The sequence below is a fragment of the Trichosurus vulpecula genome, chromosome 8, assembly GCF_011100635.1.
Source record: "Trichosurus vulpecula isolate mTriVul1 chromosome 8, mTriVul1.pri, whole genome shotgun sequence".
NCBI lineage: Eukaryota > Metazoa > Chordata > Mammalia > Diprotodontia > Phalangeridae > Trichosurus > Trichosurus vulpecula.
The window spans coordinates 261,585,317-261,608,283 of NC_050580.1; the positions used below are offsets into that span (position 1 = coordinate 261,585,317).

The 22,967-nt window shown below is 37.2% G+C and overlaps 1 pseudogene; it reads left to right on the forward strand.

Annotated features, from left to right (window-relative positions):
• Positions 1-7,353: 7,353 nt before the first annotated feature.
• The window catches only part of LOC118829923, a 123,154-nt pseudogene continuing 107,540 nt past the window's right edge, over positions 7,354-22,967 (forward strand).

The window sequence follows — 22,967 nt, forward strand, 5'->3', positions numbered from 1 at the left end:
TCTGCAAAACATTGATTAGATAAATTAGTTTATAGTTCCTTTCAATGTTACTGCTCTCTCTGGTTCAGGTATCAACACTACAATACAGCTGAGGTCTCTCAACATTCCCTTCTGATTTGACTTTAAAATAATGCTTCAAATTCAAGTCTAAAGTGATAAGAGACAACAAAAGGTCAAGGTGAAATGCTCTTCCAGACCATGTCAAGTTAGGAAGTCTGAAGGAAAGATCCATTTCACAGGGGTCCCCTAAGTAATATTTTGGTTTCATTAGACTTATTTGTTATCTTGTCTCATTGTTGCTATTCTCTTTAATGAAATTATTGATTGTTTCTATGATTTGTTATTGACTCATTCACTCTTTAGGGTTAGATTATTTCACTTCCAATCAATTTTTAATCTTTGCTTCCAAAGTCCTTTGTTTGTAAATGGTTTTGTGCCCCAACAAATGCTCAAATTTCATTAAGAGCCATGAAAGATGAGATATAGTATTTTCATTTGTATTCTTATTCAGTATTCTCCAGAGATTCATCATATATAACCTTTTCTAAAATTGTATTCACCTCTTTAAGTTCTTTCTCACTTATTTTATAGATAGATTTGGGTAGGTCTAAAAGAGATAAATTGAGGTAGATGCCTGACTATTACATTTTTATTGTCTATTTTCTCTTGTAATTCATTTAACTTTTACTTTGGAAATTTGGATGCTATACCATCAGGTGAATATATTGTTACTACTGACAATACTTTATTGTTATGGTGCCATTAGGAAGATGTAGTTTCCCAGCTTATCTTTTTTAATTAAGTCTATTTTTTTTCTTTTTCTTTGTCTAAGATCATGATTGCTGCTCTGGCTTTTGTCCACTTTAGCTAAATCATAAGATATTCTTCTCCAGCCCCTTATTTTAACTCTGTGTATATCTTTCTTTTTCAAGTGTATTTCTTATAAATAACATATTATGATAGATTCTGATTTCTAATCCCTTTTACTAACCTATTTTGTTTTGTGAGTGAATTCATCCCTTTGTTGCTGAAAGTGTTTTTCCCTCCTTCCTTTCTTATTATAGTTGTCCTTCTATGTTCACCCTTTCCATTTTCAAAATTTGGTTTTACTTATAGTACTGCTTCCCTTAATACTTTAAAGCAACCTCCCTCTTATCACTCCTCCTGCTCCTTCTCTTAGCCTCTGTGTCTCTTACTTCCCTATTAGGTAAGATTGATTTCTTTTTTTTTTTATTTAAATTTATTTATTTAACATATTTGGTTTTCACCATTGATTTTCACAACAGTTTGAATTACAAATTTTCTCCACATTTCTACCCTCCCCCCCTCCAAGATGGCTTATATTCTGGTTGCCCTGTTCCCCAGTCAGCCCTCCCCTCTATCACCACCCTCCCCTCTCATCCCCTTTTCCCTTCCTTTCTTGTAGGGCAAGATAAATTTCTATGCCCCATTGCCTGTGTATCTTATTTTTTAGTTACATGCAAAAACTTTTTTTGTTTTTGAACATCTGATTTTAAAACTTTGAGTTCCAAATTCTCTCCCCTCTTCCCTTCCCACCCACCCTCCCTGAGAAGTCGAGCAATTCAACCTAGGCCACACATGTATCATTATGTATAACCCTTCCACAATACTCATGTTGTGAAAGGCTAACTACATTTTGCTCCTTCCCAACCCATCCCGCTTTATTGAATTTTCTCCCTTGACCCTGTTCCCTTTCCAAAGTGTTTGTTTTGATTACCTCCACCCCCATCTGCCCTCGCCTCCATCATCCCCCCCTCTTTTATTTTTTTTTATCTTCCTTCCCTCTTCTTTCCTGTGGGGTAAGATACCTAACTGAGTATGTATGGTATTCCCCCTCAGGCCAAATCTGATGAGAGCAAGGTTCACTCATTCCCCCCTCACCTGCCCTCTCCCCTCCTCCCACAGAACTGCTTCCTCTTGCCACCTTTATGCGAGATAAGCCACCTCCATTCTATCTCTCTCTATCTCCCTCTCTCAGTATGTTGCTCTCTCATCCCTTAATTTCATTTTATTTCTTTTAGATATCTTCCCTTCATCTTCAACTCACCCTGTGTCTGCTCTCTCTCTTTTACATATATATATATACATATATAAAAACACACATATATATGTACACATACATACACATACATACATATACACATAGATATATACATACATACACATTCACTTATATATATACACATAAACATATATATATATATACTATATATATACATATATATATATATATATGCATATTCCCTTCAACTGCCCTACTACTGAGGTCTCATGAATCGTACACATCATTTTTCCGTGTAGGAATGTAAACAAAACAGTTCAACTTTAGTAAGTCCCTTGCAATTTCCGTTTCTTGATTACCTTTTCATGCTTCTCTTGATTCTTGTGTTTGAAAGTCAAATTTTCTATTCAGTTCTGGTCTTTTCACTGAGAAAGCTTGAAAGTCCTCTATTTTACTGAAAATCCATATTTTGCCTTGGAACATGATACTCAGTTTTGCTGGGTAGGTGATTCTAGGTTTTAATCCTAGCTCCATTGACCTCCGGAATATCGCATTCCAAGCCCTTCGATCTCTTAATGTACAAGCTGCCAGATCTGGGTTATTCTGATTGGGTTTCCACAATACTCAAATTGTTTCTTTCTGGCAGCTTGCAGTATTTTCTCCTTGATCTGGGAGCTCTGGAATTTGGCGACAATATTCCTAGGAGATTTCTTTTTGGGATCTATTTGAGGAGGCGATCGATGGATTCTTTCAATTTCTATTTTGCCCTGTGGCTCTAGAATATCAGGGCAGTTCTCCTTGATAATTTCTTGAAAGATGGTATCTAGGCTCTTTTTTTGATCGTGACTTTCAGGTAGTCCAATAATTTTTAAATTATCTCTCCTGGATCTATTTTCCAGGTCAGTGGTTTTTCCAATGAGATATTTCACATTGTCTTCCATTTTTTCATTCCTTTGGTTCTGTTTTATAATATCCTGATTCCTCATAAAGTCACTAGCTTCCACTTGCTCCGATCTAATTTTTAAAGTAGTATTTTCTTCAGTGGTCTTTTGGACCTCCTTTTCCATTTGGCTAATTCTGCCTTTCAAGGCATTCTTCTCCTCATTGGCTTTTTGGAGCTCTTTTGCCATTTGAGTTAGTCTGTTTTTTAAGGTGTTGTTTTCTTCAGTGTATTTTTCAATATTTTTTTGGGGTCTCCTTTAGCAAGTCATTGACTTGTTTTTCATGGTTTTCTCGCATCCTTCTCATTTCTCTTCCCATTTTTTCCTCTACTTCTCTAACTTGCTTTTCCAAATCCTTTTTGAGTTCTTCTATGCCTGGGGCCAGTTCATGTTTTTCTTGGAGGCTTTTGTTGTAGGCTCTATGACTTTGTTGTCTTCTTTAGGCTGTATGTTTTGGTCTTCTTTGTCACCAAAGAAAGAATCCAAAGTCTGAGACTGAATCTGGGCGCGTTTTCGCTGCCTGGCCATATTCCCAACCAACTAACTTGACCCTTGAGTTTTTCAGTGGGGTATGACTGCTTGTAGACTAATGAGTTCTATGTTCCACATTTGGGGGGGAGGTGCCAGTTCTGTCAGACCCGCACTGCTCCTTCCCCAAGAACCCCCAGTCCAGACTGGGCTTAGATCTTCAGCGGGCTGTTGCACTCCTGCTCTGATCCACCACTTAATTCCTCCCACCAGGTGGGCCTGGAGCCGGAAGTAAGAAGAGCTCTAGCTGCCCCACTTCCGCTGCCCCCGGGGCTGGAAGCCGAACTGGGAACTCCTTCCACTACCGCAGCTTTTCCCACTAACCTTCTCTGTAGTCTTTGGTGTTTGTGGGTCAAGGGGTCTGGTAACTGCTGCAGCTCACATGTTCAGGGTGCTAGCGCCCCCTCCGCCTGGCTTCTGGTCTGGATGGTCCATGCCGCTCAGGCTGGTCTCTGCTCCACTCCGTTCCCAGCTCCCTGCTCCCAGCTCCCAGCTCCGTGTGGAATAAACTTCACCCAGAGACCATCCATGCTGTCCTGGGCTGGAGCCCTGCTTCCCTCTGCTGTTCTGTGTGTTCTGCCATTCTAGAATTGGTTCAGAGCCATTTTTTTATAGGCTTTTGGAGGCACTTGGGTACAGAGCTCACTCTAGTCCCTGCTTACCAGCCGCCGTCTTCAAGACTGATTTCTTTACCCAATTTTCATACATATTTTTTATATAGAAATGTATGTATATGTACTTGTGTGTGTGTGTGTGTGTGTTTTATCACATCTCCACCAGCACATGTCATTTTCTTTTTCTGTCATGTTACCCAATCTGATAGGTGAGTGGTATCTTAGAATCATTTTAATTTGATTTCTTTAATCAATATTGACAAAGTCAGATTTAAACAATTGGAGAAATATCCATTGCTCATGTGTAAGCTGAATCAGTATAACAAAAATAACAATTATACCCATTTACTTACTTGTTCAATTTCATACCAATCAAATTACCAAAAAGAAAAATTTAAAGCTAGAAAAATTATAACAAGATTCATCTGGAAGAACAAAATGTCAAGAATGTCAAAAGAATCAATGAAAACAGTGAAGTCAGGTGGCTTAATAGTATAAGATTAGAAACTGTATTATAAAGCAGTAATCACCAAAATGATCTGGTGCTGGCTGAGAAATAGAAAGGTAGATCAGTAGAGTAGATTAGGTACACACTAGTAAATGATCATAGTGATTCAATTTTTCTCAAACACAAACATCCAAGATTTTGGGATAAGAAATCAATATTTCACAAAACTACTGGGAAAACTGGGAAGAAATTTGGCAGAAACTAGGTATGGACCAATATCACATGCCATACCAAAATAAGGTAAAATGGGTACATGGCTTAGACATAAAGGGCGATATCACAAACAAATTGTAGCAGTATGGAATATTTTACCTTCACATAGATGGGTAAGGGAGCATTGTGTGACATAAATTGCAAAGTTTTGATTACATCCAATTAAAAAGGGTTTGCTCAAAATAACCAATATAGCCAAGATTTAAAAGTTAAAAAAGCTAGGGAAAAACATTTTATAGCAATTTTATCTCATGTCTGGAATATGTTAAAAAATGAGTCAAATTTAAATGGATATTAGTCAGTTCCCAGCTGAAAAATGCTAAAGGACATGAACAGGCAGTTTTCAGAAGAAATCAAAACTATCTATAGTCATATGACAATGCTCTAAAACAATATTGATTAATTAAATGAAAATTTAAAAACTGTGAGCTACCACCTCACACCTATTGGATTGGCTAATGTGAAAGAAAACGAAAATGACAAACATTGAAGGAGACTTGGAAAAATTGGGAAACTAATGCCCTGTTGGTGAAGTTGTAAACTGATCAAACCATTCTTGAGAGTAATTTGGAATTATGCCCAAAGGGCTATCAAACTGTGCATTCCCTTTGACTCAGCAATACTACTGCTATACTACTACTACTACTACTACTACTACTACTACTACTACTCCTACTACTACTACTACTACTGGGTCTGTAGCCCAAAAAGATCAAAGAAAAAGTAAAAGGACCAATATATACAAAAATATTTACAGTGGCTCTTTTTGTAGTGGCAAAGAATTAGAAATTGTGGGTATGTCCATTAGTTAGAGAATGCCTGAACAAATTATGGTATATGAGTTTGGTGGAATACTATTGTGCTATAAAAATGATAAGCAAAGTGCTTCCAGAAAAATATAGGAAGATTTTTATGAACTGATGCCAAGTGAAGTGAGCAGAACTGGGTGAACATTGTACACAGCAAAAGCAATATTGTATGTTGATCAACTACGAATGACTTGGGTATCCTCATCATTGCAATGATCCAAGACAATTCTGAAACACTAATGATGAAAAATGATATCTGCCTCCAGAGAAAGAACTGATAGAGTCTGAATATTGTCTGAAATATACTTTTCTTTGACTTTCTTTTATTGTTCTTTTTTTGTCTGTGGGGTTTTTTTTTAACATGGTTAATACAGAAATGTTTTACATAACTGCATATGTATGATCCATGTCACATTGTTTGCCCCTCATAGGAAAGGGAGGGATAAAACTTAGAACTCAAGTTTTTGAAAAATGAATGTTAAAATTTTTAATTTACATATAATTGAGAAAAACTTTAAACAGAAAAAAATGTGATTTAGAGCAATTTTCATATGACTTTTGGTAGCTATTATTTCTTCCTCTAAAAACTGCCTTTTCATATCTTTTGACCATTTATCAACTGAGAAATGGCCTTTATTTTTATAAATTTGGCTCAGTTCCCTGTATATTTGAGAAATAAGGCCTTTATCAGAAAGAACAATTGCTGTAAATTTTTGCCCAGCTTCCTGTTTTCCATCAAATTCTTGATGCATTGGCTTTGTGCCAAAGCTTTTTTTTTTAATTTTGTGCTATAACAGTTCTCTACTCTACTTCCTGTGATCTTCTCTATCTGTCATGTGTTCACAAACTATTCCTTTATCCAGAAAACTGACTGGTAAATTTTCCAATGGTCCCCTAATTTGTTTATATCACCCTTTTTGTATACTGAATGTAAATCATGTGCTTATTTTCACCTTATCTTTATATATGGTTTGAGATGTTAGGATATATCTACTTTCCACCAGATACTTTCCAGTTTTGCAAGCAATTTTTGTCAAATAGTGAGTTGTTACTCCAAAAACTTAGATTTTGGAATTTATCAAATAATAGATTGCTATGGTCATTTAATATTGCATATTGTACATATGATCTGTTCCACTTTCCTACCATTCTATTTCTCAGCCAGTAGCAGATTATTTTGATGGCTACTGTTTTGTTATACAGTTTGAAATCTTGTACTGCTACCTCACTTTCCTTCACATTTTTTTTTTAAATTGATGCTTGTATACTTCTATGGGTAAGAATCCTTATAAGAAATAGAGAATAGACCTCATAAAAGAGTGAGAAAAGCAGTACTGGGGTATAATCTCAAAAATGACTAAATAATCACTGTTTGAATACAAGGCAAACCATTCAACATTACAGTAATAAAATTCTGTGCTCCAACCACTGATTCTGAAGAGGCCAAAGTTGATCAGTTCTATGAAGACCTACAACACCTACTAGAAATAACAGTCCCCCCAAAATGTCACATTTATCATGGGGGTTGAAATGCTAAGGTAAAAAAATCAAAAGATAATTGGAATAACAGGCAAGGTTGGCATAGGAGCATAAAATGAGGGAGGCAGAGATTAATAGAGTTTTATCAAGATAACTTTCTGGTCATAGCTAACACTCTTTCAACAACTCAAAAGGTGACTCTACACATAGACATCACAAAATGGTCAATATAGAAATCATGGTGATTATGTATTTTGTAGCCAAAAGTGGAAAATCCATATATTGCCAGTTAAAACAAGACCTGGAGCTGACTGGATCAGCTGATGAGCTTCTCACTGCAAAATTCAGACTTAAATTGAAGGGAAAACCATCATACTGTACAGGTATGACCTAAAGAACATCCTTTCTGAATAGGAAGTGAAGGTGGTAGATAGATTTAAGGGATTACATCTAGGAGATAGAGTGGAGTGCCTAAAGAATTATGGACAGAGGATCACCATACTACACAGGAGGCAGCAACAGAAATAAATAAATAAGGACAGAACAAGAGAGAAAAATGGCCATCTGCTAAGTCTGTATAAATAACTGAGGGAAAAGACAAAGGGAAAGGAGAAGGGAAAAATATAACCAAATAATGCAGAATTCCAGAGAAGATCAAGGAGAGATAAGACTTTCTTAAATGAGCAGTGGAAAGAAATAGAAGGAAATAATATAAAAAGAAATATAAAAGATCACTTCAAGAAAATTAGAGATATCAAGAGAAACTTTCATGCAAAAATTGTAATGATAAAAGATAAAAAGAATAGGGATTTAACAAAAGCAGGTGATATGAAGAGGAGGTGGCAAGAATACACAGAAGAACTATCCAAAGAAAGATCTTAACATCACAGATAACCAGATAACCACAGTGGTGTGGTTACTGATCTAGAGACCCTGAGGAATGAAGTCAAGTGAACCTTAGGAAGCATTGTTAACTATAAGGCTCATGGAGGTGATGGAATTTCAGCTAAAATATTTAAAACCTTAAAATATGATGATGTTAGAATCTTGCACTCGATACGCCAACAAATTTATAAAACACAACAGAGGCCACTGGATTGGAAAAGATCAATTTTGTCTTAATCCTAAAGAAGGGGCAATGCCAACGAGTGTTACAATTACCAAACAAGTGTGCTCATTTCACATGTCAGGAAGGCTATGCTTAAGATTCTGCAAGCTAGGCTTCAGCAATATGTGAACCAAGAATTAGCAGAAGAGCAGACTGGGTTTCAAAGAGCCAGAGGAACTATAAAGGAAATTGACAACATTCACTAGATTATGGAGAAAGCAAAGATGTTCTAGAAACTTCTACTTCTGCTTCATTGACTATACTTAAGCCTTTGATTATGTGAATCACAACAAAATGTAGCAAGTCTTCAAAGAGATGGGAGTACAAGATCATTTTACTTGTCTGCCGAGGAGCCTGTGATGAAGGTCAAGGAGCAACAGTTAGAACTGAACATGGAACAAATTATAGGTTTAAGAAGAGGAATATGACAAGGCTGTATGTTGTCACTTTATTTGTTTAACTTGTATGCAGAGAACATCATGAGAAATGCCAGGCTGGATGGATCAAAAGCTGAAATTGAGGTTGTTGGGAGAAATATCCACAATCTCAGACATGCAGACTATGCCACTCTGATGGCAGAAAATAATAAGGAATTAAGAAGCCTCTTGATGAGGGTGAAAGAAGAAAGTGTAAAAGTCACTTTGAAACTTTATATAAAAAATACTAAGATCTCAGCAACTAGTCCCATTACCTCCTGACACACAGGTGGAGAAGAAATGGAAGCAGTGCCAGATTTTATATACTTGGGCTCAAAGATCACTGAAGATGGTGACGATAGCCATGAAATTAAAAGACATTTGCTCCTTGGAAGGAAAGCTATGGCAAATCTGGACAGCATCCTGAAAAGCAGCAATATCACCTTGCCAGCAAATGTACGTGTAATCAAAGTTATTATTTTTCTAGTAGCAACGTATGGCTGTGAGAGTTGGACTATAAGGAAAGCTGAGTGCCTCAGAATTAACCCTTTTGAATTGTGGGCTGGAGAACATTTTTGAGAGTCCCTTGGATGGCAAGGAAGTCAAGTCATTCAATATTTAAAGAAATTAATTCAGGGTATTCACTGGAAAGTCAAATACTGAAGTTTAAATACTTTGGCCACATAATGAGAAGATAGGACTCATTGGAGAAGACTCTGATGTTGGGAGAGATTGAAGGCAGAAGGAAAAGGATATGGCAGAGGATGAGATGGATGGATAAGATCATAGAAACCATGAACATGAATTTGGACCGACTTTGAGATATAGTGGAGGACAGAAAAGCCTGGCATTCTACGGTCCATGGGGTCACAAAAAGATGGACACTAGTCAATGACTAAACGGCAGCAACTTGAAACTCTATTCAAGTCAGCTTTTCTTCTGAATTTTCTGAGCAGGTCGTAAGGAAGTTAAAATGTCAAAAATAGAAGGTGGTATTTGATGCTGCAGGTTATACAGAGCCAGTGAGGTTTCACTGAGCAGCGGAATAGCATAGTAAAAATCTATGCCTTAGGAAAATCACTTTGCCAGAGGAAGAACTGGAGAGTCAGGTGAGAACAATTAGGAGGAAATTCCAATAGTTTCCCCTAAAGATGACAAAGTTTGAATGTGTGTTAGTAACATGAGATTGGAGCTCAAGAGAGAGATAAAGGATATAGATCTGGGAATCACATGTATACAGATGATCATTGAACCCATGAGAGCTAATACATCTGTATGTCTATATACACATGAACACATAAATTTTCCCTACACACACACACACACACACACACACACACACATTGGAATTACACACATTCTTTCAAGGCTTGACACTTCATTTCTAAATAAATGGATCAGCATAACCAAATACTCAGAATTATCCATCAACACAGTAACAATATAATGCAATGAAAACACTTGAATTTGGAGTCACAGAAATTTAGTTCAAATGATGGCTCCACCACTTATTACACATGACATAAGATAATTGATTTCAAGTCTTAGAGCCTCAGTTTATTCATATGTAAAATGAAGGAATTGAACTAGATCAATCTAGTCAGCTCCCTTCCAGCTCAGGAGCCGTGATCCTGAGATGTGGTCCTTTAACACTGAGAATTCCATTCCACTCCCTAACACTGAGATATTTCTTGAGCTTGTGGTAAAAATCAACAAAGAAATTATGCTAATTAGAGATGTGGGAAAAATAAAAATATGGATGAGCATTATTTTTGATGAATTCATTGCCTCTACAGTAAGCAATGAATTCATTCAGTTTAGAAATCATGCTTCCTCAAGTTCAGACCACTGTTAGATGCCTTTGACTAAATATTCAAAGGATTAATGTGAAGAAACCTGAAAAGAAGCACAGGAAATGTAAACCACAAAAACCTGTTGACTACCATAAGCATCTCTGACACTAATTATGCCATTAGGCCTGGCACCATTTGAATACGTGGCATTGAACTTGTCCCATGCCAAACGATCCAGCTCATCAGGTATGTTGTACTTCATTTGGTCATTTAAAAGACAAAGCTTTGTGGCTTTTTTCTTGATATGGAGTATCTTTTTCTGATGTAAATGCTTAAAATTAGACCCCTGCTTCCCTGACGCTACAAACATTGAAGCCCAGACCAAGACCTTCTCTTCTTTCTTTTCTGACCATCTCCCTGACCCATTTTCATCTTATTGACTACTTGTTATTCACTTACTGAGTATTGTTAGCGCTCTAGCCCAGGAACACTTGGTTCTATTTAAGACAAAAGCCTGCTGTTGAATTCAATGTCACAGCCGAGTTTTATAGCATTGAGGAATTGCCTTGATAAATGGCCTTGACATTAGAGTTTGCACGACTCCACCTTCAATGTCATCGCAACAGAGCGTAAGTGTTAAAGTATGACCATTGCTGCCTTTCCAAAACATATTAACTTGAAGCTCACTCTATCTCTGGATCCCATAGGCACAATAAATGGAGAAAATAACACATTTACAAACTGATAAAATCCAGCAAAGCTAATAAAATCAGACACTTTATAGCTTGGCTAATAGTGTCCTTTGAAGGGCATCAAATAACACATCATGTACTGCTCAGGGGAAAATCAAATTAGGTACAGCAATGTCCCTTCACAACTAACACATTTGAATAGACGGGAGATATTGAAGCTAATCAACTTGTATTGGTAGATATTTTATCATTAATACATTGTTTATGTTAACATGGCATTATGCAGCTTTGACATGAAGTAGAAGGCAGTTATTTCTTAAACAGCAGTTCAGATTTCAGGCTGAATCCTTTCTAGAAAGTTTTATATAGGTTGGAGGCATAGTGTACTGGTCACAGCCCAGGAAAAGGTGATCAAAACTCCTGAAGCTGGTAAGTATTTGATTCACCCAGGAGATTGCCATTGGCCTCACCTACATTTATATAGGTTATCCCTCCACTCCTTGCTCATCCCTAAACTCTTCTACTGCTTTCCATATTGCTATTTTTAAAGAACATGAGTGGATACCTCTGAGTAATATGTCCCAAGGACAGGGAAAAGTCTACCCAAAAAATCTACTTTAAACCAAATCTTATAAACAACAACAATATTTATAAAGTGCTTACTTATATGTGTCAGACATTGTGTTTTATTTCATTTATTTTATTGACATTTTACAAATCAGGAAACTGAGGCAAACAGAAGTTAAATAACTTGCCCAGGGTCATACAGGTAGCATAGCAATGACTGAGGCTGGATTTAAACTCAGGTCTCCCTAACTCCAGTCCCAACACTCTATCCACTGAGCCACCTAGCTGCCTCCAAGCAGAGATTTCTGCTTAGAGATGTCTAAACAGATTCCCATTAAGAGCAAACAGGTAAATAATAAAATGGGGAGATGGAGAAGAGCAAGAAAGAAAGGAAAAGAATGACAAAATGCACTATTTTATGTCTTCCACAAATTACTTGTTGTTTAAATAATGTTTTATTTTTTCCCACTATTATGTAGCAAGAAAATTTTTAGCATTCATTTTTACAAGATTTTGAGTTCTGATTTTTTTCTCCCTCACTCCCTACCTTTCACTCTTCTGAAAATGATAGTGTTATATAGATTATATATATATGCTATCAGGTAAAACATATTTCCATATTCATTGCAGTTGTGAAAGAAACGGATCAAAAGGGAGAAAAACACAAGAAAGAATAAAGTGAAAAAAATATGCTTCACTCTGCATTATGAGTCCATCAGCTCTTTATCTGGATATGTATAGCATTTTCCTTCATGGGTCCTTTGTACTTGTCTTGGATGATTGTGTTGCTGAGAAAAACTGAGTCATTCACAGTTGATCATCACACAGTGTGTCTGATACTCTGAATCATGTTTTCCTGGTTCTGCTCATTTCACTTTGTATCAGTTTGTACAAGTCTTTCCAGGTTTTTCTGAAATGTACCTATTCATTGTTTATTATTGCACAATGGTAGTACATTAAATTCACATACCACAGTTTATTCAGCCATTACCCAATTGATGGACATCTTCTCAATTTCTAATATTTTGCCACCACCAAAAGGGCTGCTACAATTATTTTTTTCCACAGGTAGGTCCTTTCCCCTTTTTTATTATCTCTTTGGGATACAGACCTACTAGACATATTCTAGATCAGAGGGTATGCACAGTTTGGTTACTCTTTGGTCATAGTTCCAAATTGCTCTCCAGAATGGTCAGATCAGCTCTCAACTCCAGGAACAGTGCATTAGTGTCCCAACTTTCCCATATCTTCTCCAACATTTATCATTTTCATTTTTTGTTCTATTAGCCAATCTGATTGGCATGAGGTGGTATTCAGAATTGTTTTAATTTACATTTTTTCTAATCAAAGTGATTTAGAGCACTTCTTCAAATGCCTACAGGTACCTTTGATTTCTTCATCTGAAAATTGCCTGTTCATGTCTTTTGACTATTTATCAGTTGGGTAATGGCTTGTATTCTCATACATTTGACTCAGTTCTCTAGATAGTTGAGAAATGAAGTCTTTATCAGAGACACTTGTTGTAAAGATTGTTTCCCAGCTTTCTGCTTTCTTTGTAATCTTAGTTGTATTAGTTTTGTTTGTACGAAAGCTTTTCAATTTAATATGATCAAAATTATCTATTCTATGTTTCATAATGCTCTCTATCTCTTGTTTGGTCATGAATTCTTCCCCACACCATAGATTAACAAGTAGACCATTCCTTTCTCTTTTAATTTGATTGCTATATTGTCTATAGTACCTTATAGCAAGATGTAGCTTCCTTCCTTATCTCTTTTAAGTAAGTCCATTTTTGCTTTTACTTTGTCTAAAATCAGGGTTGCTACCCTGCTTTTTTTTACTTCATCTGAAGCCTAGTACATTATTTTTAGTGTTTTGCCTTTGTTCTGTTTATGTCTCTCTGCTTCAAGTGTGTTTCTTGTAAGCAACAAATTGTAGGATTCTGGGTTTTGATCCACTCTTCTATCCACTTCATTTTTATGGGATAGTTCATCCATTCACATTCACAAATATGATTGCTACCTGTGTATTTACCTCCATCCTATTCTTCCTCCTGTTTGTACTCTCTCTCCTTTCACCCTTTCCAACTTCACCAGTGTTTTGCTTCTGCCTTCCCCTTCCCCTGATCTGTCCTCCATTCTGTCAGTCCCCATTTCCCCACCCCTCTTTATTTAATTTCTCCCCTCCTACTTCCCTGTTGGGTAAGATTGATTTCTATGCTCAACTGATTGGTATATTATTCCCTCTTTGAGCCAATATGGATGAGAGTAAAGTTCAAGCAATGCCCATCACACCACTCCTCCCATCTTCCTCTCTGCTGTACTAGGTCTTTCTCACTTCTTAATGTAAGATAATTCCATTCTACCTCTCCTTTCCTTATGCACCCATTGTCCTCCTCTTACTCATCCCTTAATTTTTTATGTCATTCTCTCAGATTCACCTCATACTCATATCCACTGTCTATGTATGTTCCTTCTATCTGTATTGTGATTGAAACAATATTTTAAGAGTTACAAGTATCATCTTCCCATGTAGGGATTTAAGAGTTTAACTCTATTGAATCCCGTATTTGTTTTTCTTTTTTACCTGTTTATGCTTTTCTTGGGTCTTAATATTGGAGTCAAATTTTTGGTTTAGTTCTGGCCTTTTCCTTAAGAAGGTTTAAAATCCTTCTATTTTGTTGAATGACCATTTTTCCCTTAATATATTATGCTTAATTTTTCCAGGTGATTTTTGGCTGTAGTCCTAGCTCCTTTGCTCTTCAAAATATCATGTTCCATGACCTCATATCTTTTAATGTACAAGTATCAAGTCCTGTGTGATCCCGATGATGACTCCCTCACATTTGAATTGTGTCTTTCTGGCCACTTGTAGTATTTTTTCTTGACCTGATAGTTCTGAAATTTGGCTATAATGTTCCTTAGGGTTTTTCTTTCAGAATCTTTTTCTTGAAGTGATCAGTAGACTCTTTCAATGCCTATTTTGGTCTCTGGTTCCAGAAGATTGGGGCAGTTATCCTTGAATATTTATTGGAAAATGCTGTACAGGTCTTCTTTTTGATTATGGCTATTGTCTCTCCTATATTTATTTCCAGGTCAGTTTTTCCCCCAGAGGTATTTTTCATTTTCTTCCATTTTTTCATTTTTTTATTTGTTTGACTGATTCATTATGTGTCATAGAGTCATTAGCTTCCACTTGCCCACTCCTAACTTTTAAGGTGCTGTTTTCATCAATTAGCTTTCATACTTTCTTTTCCATTTTGCCATTTCTACTTTTTAAGCAGTTTTCTAAGCTGTTCAGTCTTTTTTCATAATTCTCTTGCATCACTCTCATTTCTTTTCCCATGTTTCTTCTCTCATATTATTTCTTTCTTTCCTTTTTTAAGATTAATTTATTCATTTTAGTTTTCAATATTCATTTCCATGAGATTTTAAATTACAAATTTTCTCCCCATCTCTCCCCTCCCTCCCAGCCCAAGATGCCAAGTATTCTGATTGCTGCTTTTCCCAGTCTGCCCTCCCTTCTATTACCCCACACCCCTTATATCCTCCCCCATCACTTCCTTGTAGGGAAAGATAGATTTCTATACCCTATTGTCTGTATGTCTTATTTCCAAATTGCATTTAAAAACGATCTTTAACATTTAATTTTAGAGCTTTGAGTTCCAAACTGTCTCCCTTTATCCCTCCCCCTCATGCTCCTTAAGAAGGCAAGCAATTCGATATAGGTTATATGCATATCATTATCCAAAACAGTTCCATAATAGTCATGTTGTGAAAGACATGTCCCCCTTTATTCAATTTCCCCCCATGAAAGCTGTCCCTATTTATTCAACTTTCTCCTTTGTCTCTGTCCCTTTTCTAAAGTGTTTGCTTCTGACTACAACTTCCCCCAATCTGTCTTCCCTTATATTATTCCCTCCTTATCGCCTCCCCCCCCCCCACTTTCACATAGGGAAAGATACTCAACTGAGTGTGTATGTTATTCCCTCCTTAAGCCAAATCCAATGAGAATTAAGTTCACACATTCCCTTTAACCTCCCCTATCTTACCTTCCATTATAACAGCTTTTTTCTTGCCTCTTTTACAGGAGAAAATTTACCCTATTCTATCTCTCCCTTACCCCTTCTCATGAAATGTTCATCTCTCAACCCTTAATTTAATTTTTAGATATCATCACTTTATATTCAACTCACCCTATGCCCTCTGTCTATATATACTTACCTTAATAAGTCCCTTATGATTTCTCTTCCCTGTTTCCCTTTTCATGCTTCTCTTGATTCTTGTATTTGAAAGTCAAATTTTCTATTCAGCTCTGGTCTTTTCATCAAGAATGCTTAAAAGTCCTCTATTTCATTGAAAATTCATTTCCCCCTGAAATATTATACTTAAGTTTTGCTGGGTAAGTGATTCTTGGTTTTAATCCTAGTTCCTTTGACTTGTGGAATACCCTATTCCAAGCCCTTTGATCCCTAAAGGTAGAAGCTGTTAGATCTTGTTTTATCTTGATTGCATTTCCACTGTACCCAAATTGTTTCTTTCTAGCTCCTTGCAACATTTTCTCCTTGACCTGGGAACTCTGGAATTTGGCTACAATATTCCTAGGAGTTTTCTTCTGGGGATCTTTTTCAAGAAGCAATGGGTGGATTCATTCAATTTCTATTTTACACTCTGGTTCTAGAATATCAGGGTAGTTTTCCTTGATAATTTCTTGAAAGATGATGCACAGACTCTTTTTTGATCATGGCTTTCAAGTAGTCCAATAATTTTTAATTTCTCTCTACTTGATCTATTTTCCTCATCAGTGGTTGTCCCAATGAGATATTTCACATTTTCTTCTATTTTTTTTCATTCTTTTGGATGTTTTATAATTTCTTGATTTCTCATAAAGTCATTAGCTTCCATTTGCTCCATTCTAATTTGTAAAGAATTATTTTCTTCAGTGAGCTTTTGGACCTCCTTTCCCACTTGGTCAATTTTGTTTTTTAAAACATTCTTCTCCTCATTGGCTTTTTGAGCCTCTTTTGCCATTTGGATCAGTCTATATTAAGGTGTTATTTTCTTCAGTATTTTGGGGGTTCTCCCAAGCTGTTGACTTGTTTTTCATGATTTTCTTGCATCCCTCTCATTTCTTTTCCCAATTTTTCTTCTATTTGTCTTATTTGATTTTCCAAATCTTTTTTGAGGTCTTCCATGGCCTGAGACCAATTCATATTTTTCCTTTAGACTTTTGATGTAGGATCTTTGACTTTGACTTTCTATAGTCTGAGTTTTTTTTTTATACTGCCTGCTCATTTTCCTAGCCAATTACTTGACTTTTGAGCTCTTTGTCAAGATAAGACTCTGATTCTAGAGTGGACAGTGCTCTGTCCCAAGCTTCAGGGGTTTTGAGCAGCTGTTTTCAGAGTTACTTCTAGCTCTGTAAATTTTCAGTTCTTCTGAGCTGGTATGATCCAAGGAGAGGTGTTTACTCCTCTACTGGTCTGTGACCTCAAGCACTCTTTTCTACCTTAGAACTGCAAGGAGGACTCCCTTTCCACAGCCACCACAAACTCTGCCACACCAGCACTCCTCCTCACCCCAGAAGAGCCAACCAGCACTGCAACCTAGATCCAAGCAGGGCAAAGCAGAAGAATTCTGCCTCAGCACCAGCACAGAGATTCCTGCACTCCAGCTCTGATCATTCACTTGATTCCCCCACAGTCTGTGAGCCTAAAGCTCTAGAAGCAGCCACTGCTGCTGCTGCTGAGTAGCCACCTCTGCCTCCCCATGGCTGGAGCCAGACCATGCCTTTCTCTCACCCAGGTCCAACAGAGTTTTTCCACTGACCTGCTAAGTTGTCCTTGATGTCTGTGCATTGAGAAGTCTGGAAAATGCCACAGGTCAGTGATCAGTGCCTTGAGACCTGTTCAGCCCACTCTACTCTGGCCTGGTCTGTGCCAGGTACTGCCTACACGGGGCTGCACTCCACTCCCAGCATGGTGTGATAGACCCTTCCCAGAGACCATCCAGGCCCTCTTGTGCTGGAGCCTTTCTTCTGTCATTTCTTGGCTTCTGTAGCTGTAGAATTTTTAGTCATTTTTTACAGGTGTTTGGAGGGATTTGGGGGAAAGCTCAAGCAAGTCTCTGCTTTTGCTCCACCTTCTTGGCTCTGCCCCTTTTCATATGATTTTTAAGCTCCTTTTTTGAACTCTTCTATGAGTTCTTTCTGGGCTTGAGACCACTTCCCATTTTTCTTTGGGGTTTTACTCATAGGTGTTTTGACATTGTTGTCCTCTTCTGAATTTGTGTTTTGGTCTTCCTTGTTACCATAAAAACTTTCTAAGATTGGTGTCGTTGGCTCATTTTTTTGGCCCTTTCATTTTCATTTGAATTTGAGTTCTGCTCCCAGGGCTGTGTCTCAGACTTCTTTTGATGATGGCTGCAAGCCTTGGTTGTTGGTGCTGCACTGATGTTGTCCTGAGACAATCAGGGGACCTTCATGTCTGGTGCTGTGTTGAAGGGCTAAGTGTTAGTGGTGGCCGGTGCTGACAGAGACTGTAGGGTTCTGGCAGCCAGGGTCCTACTGATGTTTTCTGGCATGTGCTAAGCCTATCAAAAGACAAGAGGAAATAAAACTAAATGACCTTCAGCATGACAGAAAGTTTTCAAAATTACCTGGCTGACACTAGAAGGGAAAGAATTTTAGAAGAGAATACAAAGATTGTAAAATCTAGGGTTGAAATGTGGAGAATTGGGGTGGAGCCAAGATGGTGGCTAGTAAGCAGGGACCAGCATGAGCTCCCTGCCGAGTCCCTCCAAAAACCTTTAAAAATGGCTCTGAACCAATTCTAGAACTGCAGAACCCACAAAACAACAGAAGGGATGCACGGCTCCAGGCTGGATGGTCTCTGGGTGAGGTCTATCCCACACAGAGCTGGGAGCTAGGAGCTGGGAGCTGGGAGTGGAGCGGAGCAGAGCCCAGCTTGAGCAGCGTGGACCAACCAGACCAGGAGCTGGGTGGAGTGGGCCCTAGCGCCCTGAATATGTGAGCTGCAGCAGTTACCAGACTTCTCAACCCACAAACACCACAGCCTGCTGAAGATCTAAGTCCAGTCTGGGTTGGGGGTTCTTGGGGAAGGAGGAGTGCTGGTGTGACAGAGCTGGCACCTCCCCCCCAAACGTGGAACATAGAACTCTCTAGTCTACAAGCAGTCATACCCCACTGAAAAACTCAAGGGTCAAGTTAGTTGGTTGGGAATATGACCAGGCAGCGAAAACACACCCAGATTCAGTCTAAGACTTTACATTCTTTCTTTGGTGACAAAGAAGACCAAAACATACAGACAGAAGAAGTTAACAAAGTCAAAGAGCCTACAACAGAAACCTCCAAAAAAAACATGAACTCGTCCCAGGCCATGGAAGAGCTCAAAAAGTATTTGGAAAAGCAAGTTAGAGAAGTAGAGGAAAAATTGGGAAGAGAAATGAGAAGGATGTGAGAAAACCATGAGAAACAAGTCAATGACTTGCTAAAGGAGACCCAAAAAAATATTGAAAAATACACTGAAGAAAACAACACCTTAAAAAATAGACTAACTCAAATGGCAAAAGAGCTCCAAAAAGCCAATGAGGAGAAGAATGCCTTGAAAGGCAGAATTAGCCAAATGGAAAAGGAGGTCCAAAAGACCACTGAAAAAAAATACTACTTTAAAAATTAGATTGGAGCAAGTGGAAGCTAGTGACTTGATGAGAAATCAAGATATTATAAAACAGAACCAAAGGAATGAAAAAATGGAAGACAATGTGAAATATCTCATTGGAAAAACCACTGACCTGGAAAATAGATCCAGGAGAGATAATGTAAAAATTACTGGACTACCTGAAAGCCATGATCAAAAAAAGAGCCTAGATACCATCTTTCAAGAAATTATCAAGGAGAACTGCCCTGATATTCTAGAGCCACAGGGCAAAATAGAAATTGAAAGAATCCACCGATCGCCTCCTCAAATAGATCCCCAAAAGAAATCTCCTAGGAATATTGTTGCCAAATTCCAGAGCTCCCAGATCAAGGAGAAAATACTGCAAGCAGCCAGAAAAAACGGAAACCCAATTAGAATAACCCAAGATCTGGCAGCTTCTACATTAAGAGATTGAAGGGCTGGGAATATGATATTCTGGAGGTCAATGGAGCTAGGATTAAAACCAAGAGTCACCTACCCAGCAAAACTGAGTATCATGCTCCAAGGCAAAATATGGATTTTCAACAAAATAGAGGACTTTTGATCTTTCTCAGTGAAAAGACAAGAACTAAATAGAAAATTTGACTTTCAAACACAAGAATCAAGAGAAGCATGAAAAGGTAATCAAGAAACAGAAATTGCAAGGGACTTACTAAAGTTGAACTATTTTGTTTACATTCCTACATGGAAAGATGACATGTATGATTCATGAGACCTCAGTATTAGGGTAGCTGAAGGGAATATGCATATATATATATATATATATATATATATATATATATATGTTTATGTATATATATATATAAGTGAATGTGTATGTATGTATATATCTATGTGTATATCTGTGTGTATGTGTATATATATATATATATGTGTGTGTATATATGTATATATAAAAGAGAGAGAGAGAGCAGACACAGGGTGAGTTGAAGATGAAGGGAAGATATCTAAAAGAAATAAAATCAAATTAACGGATGAGAGAGGAACATACTGAGAGAAGGAGATAGGGAGAGATAGAATGGGGTGGATTATCTTGCATAAAGGTGGCAAGAGGATGCAGTTGTGTGGGAGGAGGGGAGAGGGCAGGTGAGGGGGGGAATGAGTGAACCTTGCTCTCATCAGATTTGGCTTGAGGAGGGAATACCATACATACTCAATTGGGTATCTTACCCCACAGGAAAGAAGAGGGAGGAAGATAAAAAAGGGGGGGACAATGGAGGGGAGGGCAGATGGGGGTGGAGGTAATCAAAAACAAACACTTTGAAAAGGGGATAGAGTCAAGGGAGAAAATTCAATAAAGCGGGATGGGTTGGGAAGGAGCAAAATATAGTTAGTCTTTCACAACATGAGTATTGTGGAAAGGTTATACATAATGATACACATGTGGCCTATGTTGAATTGCTTGACTTCTTAGGGAGGGTGGGTGGGAAGGGAAGAGGGGAGAGAATTTGGAACTCAAAGTTTTAAAAAACACATGTTCAAAAACAACAAAAAAAAGTTTTTTGCATGCAACTAGAAAATAAGATACACAGGCAATGGGGCGTAGAAATTTATCTTGCCCTACAAGAAAGGAAGGAAATAGGGGATGGGAGTGGAGTGGGGTGATAGAGGGGAGGACTGACTGGGGAACAGGGCAACCAGAATATATGCCATCTTGGAGTAGGGGGAGGGTAGAAACGGGGAGAAATTTTGTAATTTAAATTCGTGTGAAAATCAATGCTGAAAACTAAATATGTTAAATAAATAAATTTAAATTAAATTTAAAAAAAAGAAAGAAATGTGGAGAATTATTCTCTCATACCTAAGCAATGTAGAAAGTCCAAGATTCTACTAGTGAATACAGACCAACAGATAAATAAATGCCTTATCCAGTACTTTATATTGCAACTTAAGACTTAGATTCATGTTCCTATTAATCCTATATACTTACTAAAATAAAGGAATAAATGACCCAAAAATACTAGCCATGCCAGACAATACTTCTTTCAAGGAATTGGGGCTATTTAGACAAGAGAATAGAAAATGTAGACTTAGGGTAGGTATGATTATTGCTTTAAAAAAATGATTGAAGAATTCTCATGCAAAAGATGGCTTAGTGATTTATTTTAGGTTCCCAAAACTTTCTCAGTTGGAAAATAGTATCCTTAGGGCAAGGGCATGCAAGAAGAACCAGATTGTGATTGCAATCATTATGTGTTAGTTTACTTTTTTAATGTCACCCAGTAGGACTTAATAAGAAGGATATTGAACTAGAGAAACATTATGATGATTGCAGCTACTAATCGTGAAGTTTCAATAACAACCTAAGATAGATGGGATGTGTCTGTGAGAGAGGGAGGGAAGGAGGGAGGGAGGGAGGGAGAGAGAGAGAGAGAGAGAGAGAGAGAGAGAGAGAGAGAGAGAGAGAGAGATTTTAGTACATTAAGCAATTGGCATATGCCAGTACTTTGAAGTATTTCTGATGAAAAACACCTGAGCCAAATAGGAAATTTGGCATTCAAACACAAGATTCAATAGAAGCATAAAAAAAGTAAAAATAAAAGTGTCATCATAAAATTTCAATAAAGTTGAATTCTTTAGATTCCTATATGGAAAGATGGTACATATCATTATTGGGATGGCTAAAAGAAGTTTACATAGACAGAGGGCATAGACATAAGTGAATTATGTTAGAATGGTCTCCAAAAATTAAAAAAAATGAGTGATAAAGAGGGATATACTGAGAGAATGGAGAAGGGAGAGGCAGAATGAGGAAAATTTTCTCACATAAAAGAGGAATACAAGGAAGAACTTTTACAAGGAGGGGGTAAATGGAGATATTGCAAGTATTGTTTGAATCTCATCATTGGAATTGGTTCCAAAAAGGAAGAATTAAATAGGTAGACAGATAGGTAATTGACAGATAAATAGATATGAAAATATCTGTATGTGTGTAGATAGAACTAGATATAGCATAGAAATGTAACTTACCCAATAGGGAAATTAAGGAAGGAGACATAGGGGAGGGACAACAATAGGGCAGGTTAAGGGAGTCAGTGACTAAAAGTAAAATAGACTTTTGAAGAGGGACAGGGTAAAAAGAGGAAAAAAAAGGAGAAAAGAGGATTGAGGTAAATACACAGTTAGTAATTATAACTACGAATGTGAATGGGATGATCTTACTCATAAAATGGAAATGAGTAGCAGACGGTTTTAGAAATTAAAATCCAACAATATGTTGTTTACAAGAGACACATTTAAAACAGAAAGACACACAGAGTTAAAATAAACTGGGAACAGAATTTATTATGCTTCAGCTAAGCTAAATAAAAAGGTAGGTAACAATCATGATCTCAGACAAATAAAAAGCAAAAATAGAGATAATTAAAAGGGACAATGAGGAAACCAATATTTTGCTGAAAGGTACCATAGATGATGAAGTAATATAAAAAATTCACAGCAAGTTTCTCTGAAAAAGCCCTCATTTCTCAAAAATACAGAGTATAAAACTGAGTCAAATTTATAAAAAACAAGCATTCCTCAATTGATAAATGGTCAAAGGATATAAAAAGGCCCCTTT